This window comes from Chinchilla lanigera, unplaced genomic scaffold (assembly GCF_000276665.1).
Source record: "Chinchilla lanigera isolate Chin_1 unplaced genomic scaffold, ChiLan1.0 scaffold00016, whole genome shotgun sequence".
Taxonomy (NCBI): domain Eukaryota; kingdom Metazoa; phylum Chordata; class Mammalia; order Rodentia; family Chinchillidae; genus Chinchilla; species Chinchilla lanigera.
In genome coordinates, this window is record NW_004955417.1 from 25,060,673 (window position 1) to 25,069,341 (window position 8,669).

An 8,669-nucleotide genomic window follows, 5' to 3' on the forward strand; every position below is an offset into this window, starting at 1 on the left:
GGTGAACATGCAGGCTCTGGAGACCAGATCTTCACTTGACTCCCTGATCTCATCTCAAAGGACGTTGTTTTACTGTTTCTCAGTGCCAGGTTCTTCCTGGAATGAGGCCTCCACTGTATTCCTCACTGCTTCTAACATGTCTTTCCTCTTTTGTCCCTCAGATCGGCTTCCACCTAGCCTTTGGGGCTATGATTCATCACTCATGTAAGGTTTCGCCCGTGTCCCGTATTGGAGGAAGAAACTCTGTTATTCACTCCTACACTCTACATATAAAGAGAACATTTGCCAAGCTCTTTTCTGGCTGCCCAGGACATAGACTAAGTCTTTACTTGGTCAATTTTCATTAAATGGAAATTACCATGAGAGACAGTGTCCTCCTTTCACTGTGGGGGTCTCAGCATAGATACCCGGGTATCCAGCTTTCCTTTCAGTTAGATTACAAATGGGTGGGCGAGGTGTAGGGTGCTGGATCCACCTACTTCCTGCTTTACATGAGAAGTTAGTGACCAACAGAGGTGCAGTGGAGAAAGTAGAGAAGATCTATCTGTACTCAAGATGATGGCAACACTGCCCTTCGAAGAATCTGGAGGTGGCAAGTGGTTGGTGTTAGTGGGAGGACGCTGAATCCAGTCCTGCCATGCCATGAGTGCAAGTGAAAGGTACTGTTTAGAGTTAAACATAGTTTCCTCCTAGACTAGTGCTGTACCTTAATTAGGGACATGAAACTGAAGATGTATCTGCTGTTGTTCAACTTTCTCAATTTGGTTTCTACCTTGTCTACCAAGTCTATGAATTACTATAGTTTTTCTTGATAAAATGTATTTCTCCCTAAGTCAGCCAGAACCAATTGATGTTTATTGAAACTCAAAATTCTGACTGATAAAAGTTCCCTGCCCTTTATAGCATCGGGCACAATTTTAAATAAATCGATGATGACTGCTCTCCTCACCAAACTATAAGCTTGATTAACAGTATACCTATACTGCACTGCCACTGCATCTCTGGTACCTGGGACGTACTTGTCACATAATAAATAAAAACAAGTCTGCCCACTGAAATAATGAATGAAAGTGTGCAAAGCCCTGTGACATAATGGGGGAGAGGGCAGAGGGCAAGAGAGGGCACAAAGGAAAATCACAATCATGATTCTCAGGAGAAAAGAGATGTTTATTACAACACCATCTTTGGGAGCGTTTTATAATTAAAATCATGCCTTTCATTTCACTTTGCATCAGAATAATTTCAAAGGTGGATAAAAGCAGGCAAATAACCTCCACTTTAATGGGACTAAGTGATTTGTTCAAACTAAGCAAGTCTCTTCCTTCAAAAATATATAATATATATATATTATGTACAAAATAGAAAAAGTCAAAATGGAGAACAGAGGCCATTGGAAAAGAAGCAGCTGTCAGGCAGAATCTTAAAATGTAGATGAAATTTGCATATTCAAAAGCTGGAGGAGGGATTGCTCAGGACAAATGGAAAGCTGAGCAAAGGCAGAATCTTTGGAACATGCAGAGTTACGAGGTACAAGTTGTTCAGTTTGTCATTTATTTATGACATAATGACAGGTCAAGAGTATGCTTTGAGAAAGTCAATGGGACAGAAAGATTTAAAATTTACCACCAACTAGGAAGGATAGACATAACAAAGACAGATACTGAAACTTTAGTATAATTCCTAGGGCATTTTTCTAAGTAGTGGAAATGAATGAAAGGATAGACATATGAGCTATCAAAGAGGTAGGGCTGCAAAGATTTAGAAAGTGGATATAGGAAATATACTAGGAAAAAAAGGCTTTTAACTGGGAATATGGTAGCAGCAAAGAACAAAAGAAAACCACTGGGGAAGGTGAAGTTTCATCAAGAACCATAAAGTTTCTTGTAGGACACGTTGAGATTCAAGTATAGGTGCATCCGAAGAGATAAATGGAAATAGAGGTCTGAGCTCTGAGAGGGAAAGCAGAGTTTGGGGTATAGATTAGGGAAGGAAGCAGATGAGGTTTGCACAGTCTCAGGGCCCTTAAATTCCTTTACACCACTGTTGCAGGCCCTCTTCCCTCCTTGGCAAGGGTTCCAGCACCACCACCTGTGGCTTACGTTTAGGCAGCAACCTGGATCAGAGAGCAGGAAGAGCTTGGAGTTCAGCTTCCCCCTCCTTGTCCTTCTTCCCTCCCACCATTCTGAGTGACAGTCAGGTGAAGACTGGGGAATCCTTGCTCCTATGGAACCGCACTGAGCTGGAACTTCCTGAAGAGTTGGGCGGACTTCTGCCTGAAATTGAGCCCTCCTTGCTTGGCTTCCTCTGCTTCTCCATCTTGTTTTAATCCTTCCCTTCCAGGCTCCATACAGGCAGTTCTTTATGGTTACTGGCACAGGAGTCCATCTCAGGGTCTGCCTCTGGAAAGCCCAACTGAAGACAGGGAGTGGCTTGGCGGTGTGGAACATCTTCTCTATCATCACTGATGCTCTTTCTACATTAGCAAGTATTAAGGGAACTGATGAGATCTTTGATTCCAATTATGGATTTCCATATTTTTGTATTCTAGTACATTTGCACCATTTATTTTGTGTAAAATGCATAAACATTTGGGTATTTTGAGCCCTCTCAGTAAATAGACTGAAATCATTAAGCACTGACGCTCTCTAACTTGATCACTTCCTCAGGAATGTATCCCTGTGTTTAGTCTGATGTTAATATTGCCTTGCAGGCTTTCTTTTATTCTTCTCATGGCACAAATATTTACATCCTTTCATTTCTAATATACTGGTATCTTTGTATTTAAAGTAAGTTTCTTGTGGACAGTGTATAGCTGGGTAGTGATTTTTAGTGTCTGATAATCCCTTTGCATTAGAATTGAGGATTTTAGGCAATTTATATTTAATGTTATTATTGGGTTTATTTCTAGCATCTATTTGTTTCCTGTTTGTTCCATGTGTACTTTGCATGCTTTTCTTCTTTGCATGACATCTTTTGGATCAGCTGTGTATCTTTTGTGATTCCTGTATATCTCCTTTGTTGGCTTATTGGCTGTCTATCTTCTTTGTGATTTATTTAGAGTTTATAGCATTCATCTTTAATTTTTCACACTCTTAATTTCATGTACTATGTTATAACTCCAAGAGAAATGGAAGAACTTTAAAACATTTTATGCATTTCCATTTCAAGACATTTGTTATATCATAATTATATATTCTAACTTTAAATCTTACAACGCATTGTTATAATTGTTAAATAATCACAATTTAAATATATTTAAATTTTGTAAATATCTTGTATTTACACACGTTTGTTCCTTTTTGGCCATTTTCTTTCTTTGTGTTGATGTAGCTTCTCAGCTGGGATCCATTTTCTCTGTCTAAAAGATACCCTTTTACCATTTCCTGTAATGTATTTCCTATGGCTACCAATTTAGTTAGTACTTCCCGTATCTGAGACATCTATATTTTACTTTAATTTTAAGGATATTTTTGCTATGTATAAAATTCTCATTTGACTAAAATTCAGTCTGAAAGAATCTGATTACTGTGTTCAACCTGGATTTTTTCTACTTTCTGTGTTTCTACATGCATTCAATCATTAACATACAAAACACATTCATAATAATTATTCTAATGTTTTTTTCCTACTGAAAAATCACCTGGGCTACTTCTGGGTTTATTTATAGTGACTGATTTTATCCTCATTATATTTCACAGTTCCTGCTTCTTTGTATGCCTAGTAATTTTTAACTGAATGCCAGACATTGTGGACTTTATCTCATTGATCACTGGATATTTTTATATTCTTATGATATTCTTGAATATTGTTCTGGACTCATTTGAGCTATTTGATCCTCTAAGTCTTTTTATAAAGCTTTGTAACACGGGGCCAGAGCAGCCTCCTACATGACACTGAATTTGCTTCAGAGGTGAGGCAAGACCTCACTGAACATCAGGAGACCCTCCACTCTGGCTGGTGGAGACAGCACTGTCTCAGCCCCATATGAACTCCTAGAATTGTTCTTCTGCTACTTTGGACTGGTACCTCCTGGCCTTGGGTAAGTTACTTACTATCATGTGTTCATCAGCATTCAGGTGAAGATTTAAGGGGATGCTTTCCTGGGCTCCCCGTCTTCATTCTGTATGTAGCACCTTTCTTTCTGGTGAATTCTCAGTGAATTCTAGCTCCCTTGGCCTCTCATATTCCCAGCTTCACCACAACTCATGGAGGCTGCAGGTTTCCGCCAGGGTCTCCCCTCCTCATGCGCTGGAATCACTCTCCAAGCTGGGAAGTCAGGACTGTCACCACTACTTCCCTGTCTACAAGAGATCGCTATTATGCATTACCTGATGTATAGCGTCGGAAAATTATTGTTTCACATATTTCCTCTGGGGTTTAGGTTCCTTCATGCAATGAAGGTAAGTCCAGAGTAACACATTTTTGTTATTCTATTTTGGGCAGAAAAAAGGCATTGCTGTTTTTTTGGTGATAAGTTTGTTCATGTTCATAGAAGGAGAAAAACTAAGTGTAAAGTGTACTTTGAAAGCTGAAGAGAAAGAAAATTAGTGGATAGATTTTCTAAAGGAACCATAAAGGGAAAATAATAGAAAGCTGGGATGGGGCTCAACTTTGTGTATGGACAGAAACATAAAATTTTAATGAAACAGGAAGAAAGTAACAATGATAAAGCAGAGAAATTTAAATGCCGAGTTCATTTGGTCAGCTGCTGTTACTTGAGCTGCTATTATGTAATGTGAATAAAGTTCAACTCCTTCCTCCCATGAGGAGAGAGGATGGAAGAGGGGGGAAAGGAGTGTGATTCCTTTGCTCCTACTCCCTTTTCAAATTCTCTAATTCCTGAGAATTACATATTCTTGATGAAAGTGAGGGATCTATAGATTGTTTAATCAGCTCACTTTAAAACTGCCCGTGGTGATTCCTAGCTCACACTGGTATCTGATATCCATCATTTCTTGATTCCTCTGCTGAACCTTTCACTTTAATACCCCATTATACAACAAGGGCTAAGAGATATGAGACAAGTGAAAACATTTCTGTTCAATAAGATAATGGCCCTGCGTTAGGGTGAGCACAGCAGGTAACGGGAACACACAGCCAGGACAGGGCTCTGTAAAGAACTGCTCCTGTCACCCAAGGAAGTTAGCCATGAAGTTTGGTTGAAAGAAAGGATACATTCTCCACTGCAGCACTGGTGAAACTGTTAGAGACCTACTATCCAAACTGCAACACAAAAGTCACTTACTTGTTGCAAAGTGCCAACACTGCCCCTACGTGTTATCTGATGCTCAGCTGCTGGGGCAATGCTAAAGGGACTTGGATCACAGGCCAATAGAGCCCTGCATGGCCACTGTGCCATGTGTGCCACAGGTTCACCACCACTGCACTAGAGAGAGAACGTGCAGACCGGAAGCAGGAATTATTGGAGCCATGAGTCACCAGAAGCCACACTCCAGACCATGGTGTTTCGGATCAATCCTAATAAAAGTAGTAATCCAGGGTATCCCGCTGGGAACTGAGTGGGATGAGTTTTGTGTTTAGAAGTCATTCTAATGGCAGGGTGGAGTACACAAAGGAGGGAAGCAAGATGGCTAGAGTATTCATTGTGAGAAGGGGTAGCGCCCTGAGACGCAGGATGAGAATGGTGGGGTGGATAGAAGGGTTCCATCCCAGAGAACACACACAGAATATGCAGGCGAGTTGCCAGCACCTGGAAGTGATTAAATCTGCATCATGAAGAGGAGGCATCCAGGGAAACACCCAGGTGTTTGTCTTGGTAACTGGATTAATGGCATCGCTTTCAATGAAACAAGTATTACTGGTTAGATGTTCTAAAATGTCTTGCAAAATAAAAAAGGGAAGACTGGCATGATCTAGATTTATTTTATTCAACATATTGTCCACTTGCACCAACAGAATGATGGGGACACCAAAACAAGCAGGGGAATAGTAACCAGAAAAGTGGTGGGAGATAGAGTAAAAGGACAACCGAGAATCCCAAAAGCCCAACCACGGCTCCTAATGTGACCAGAGCCGAGAGTCTTGGTTCTGCTGTTCTTAAAGCAGTCTTGGGAAGTGAGACAGTAGAATTCAAGGGCAGATGTAGATGCTGGATAGAACCCCAACTGAAAAGTATGGAGCAGCAAAGGTATGTTAATAGTAGAGCTCAAGGCAGACAGCAAGATGTGGAGCTAACATAAGCATTGTTAAAACGTCTTCTTATGAGCCCCAGCTGGCTAGGGAAGCCAGAAAAATATTACGATGGGGTCAGTGACAGAACAGGGAAGAAGTAAGCAGCTGGAGTGCAAAGACCTGGTGAAAGAGAAATGGAGGAATAGGAGGTAGTCATCAGAGAGAATGGCAGGAACAAAATTTCCCTTAACAAAGTGGACCCAGATGCGATTTCACTTCATTGAAGATAGCCAGCAGTTGTGAAGCAAGACTGTTGACAGTGTATTCAATATGAAACTGTCATCCCTGTAAATGGGTATAAAGGAAGTCTGTGAGCTGGAGGTCAGCAAACCACAGAAGTGGAGGCGTGAAGAACAGAAACGTGAAACTGTTAAGATCTCACAGTCAATTACAGGGAGAAAGACAGAGTGGTGGGATGGGGTGGGATGGGTGCTTTTCTTCCTTTGATTCCAGAGTTGCTGGTTTCACTAGAAGAAACTAGAATTATCAAGAGAAAACAGGTGTTGAGAGGGATACTGAGAGGGGGAAACCATTCTAGAAAAAGGTTCACTTTCAAGCAGGTACGCTACAGTGGAAGAGGATTCAATGACAATCTTTTTCATTCTACTGGTGCTTGTGGAAGGACATAAGACAACCAAAGTAGATCTGAACAGGGGAATGTGTGTAACAGGAGGGTGCTGGAAGGGACATAGTGCAAACTTTCCCCTGGTAACTGTTTTAAACATAAGCTCACTTGAAGCTCTTCTCGGCGATCAGCATGTCTGGAAACTCCAAGTGGTTTTCCAGTCCATCCCCTCGAATACTCTGGACACACCAAAGCTATTGAGCATTGTCACAACACGTTCTCTGAAGCAGAGAATGTTCTTTCAGTGCTTCTTGCGAGCTCTTCAGGAGAAAATAAAATAAAGTAAAGTAGATCTTTCCTTGTCAATGAAGGTTGGAACACGGAAAGGGTTTGTTGATCACATAAATGTGGAAAACACAAACTTTCCTATTCAACACCAGGAAGTGATGATTAAGAGGGGAAGATGATAGGTATACACAAAAGGTTTCACCCACACCCTGTTTGTGGTTTTCACCCTGAAGCTGCTACCACACCTATGAGTTTTGGTATTAAAATAATATAGGCACAGGTAACTAAAACCTGCTGACCAATGCATAGAGTTACACAGCTTCTCAAAGACTAAGGTTGGCAGATGACACCAGGATTCCACATGGAGAGTATCTGATGACATCAGCCAATTTGATTGACACGTGTGCCTGCCTGTAGCTTTTCTTCCGCTGATCTTTGACAAAATTAATCTTATCTCCTTTATTTCACTGACAAAATGGTGCATTCAAACCAAAGGCAAAAGGAGGACAAATGACAGATTAATGAACAGGACCCAAACCATACATAGAATCCTTTTATGAAGAGATCTTAAGTGTTGAAGAGGCAAGGGCAAGAAGTTCCTGGCAGATGAAATAAAGAATTAAAATCTTATGTAGAAGATAGAATCGCCTATGCAACATCTTGTGTCTATGGTGCAAAAGATACATATAAAAATCAGAAAAGTAGTTGTCATCAGCTGTCATTTAAGGAGTGCTTACCCTTAATGGTGTATGAGCTAACCCGCACATGGGCGCGAGGTAGACACCCCCAGCGCATTTCACACAGGAGGAACCGCCCTTGGGGCCCACAGTAGACGGTTACCTGCCAGGAACCCCTCCCAACAGGCGGTGAGACTGAGTCACCTGACTCCAACGCGATGCTGCCCACTGGCATTTTGCGGGTGTTTATGATTATACTCGTCTACCTATTCTTGTAGATGGTTTACACTTTCCATAATAAAAAATTCAAAGGTATAGCCCTTCCTTCTCAGACTGCAGCAATGAAAGAAGGATAACCAAGGAAGAGTGCCTTGTAAACGTGGGTTTGGGGGAAGGGAGAGAGCGTGTGTAGCTCGTGCACAGCGCCGCGGTGGGCGTGCAAGGCCCGGTGTCGGACAGGCACCCTCCTCTCCAGCAGGTTTCGAAGTGGGAACGCCGCGGACTGTGCAGTTCTGGTGTGTAGCTTTAGCGATCGCTCCTCCCTCCGATGAAACCGACATTCTCCGGTATCAGCGTTATCAGTGTAAAGGTGCTAATCACTCGTTCTCTAAAAAATAATGGAAACTAAATAAATAATAAAAGCTGCACTAGAAACCCGCTTTGAAGGTGAGGCTGGGCACAGAGAGTTGACCTTCTGAGTCAGCCCCAATCCCTGCCCCCCGGTGACACTGCGGGAGGGGGGGCGGGACCAGGTGGGAAGCAGGAGCGGGAGGAGGGGAGGAGCTGCAGTGGGGGCAGGGAGGGCCCCGCGGGCGCCGGGCTGGGGGACCCTGGGGACCCTGGGCTTGGCCCGCGCGGAGCCGTGAAGAGGGCAGGGCGCGGCCGCACCTGGGCACCCGGCCAGCTCACCTGGGCCCACGTGACGGGGCGGGGTCTCTGGCCACGCC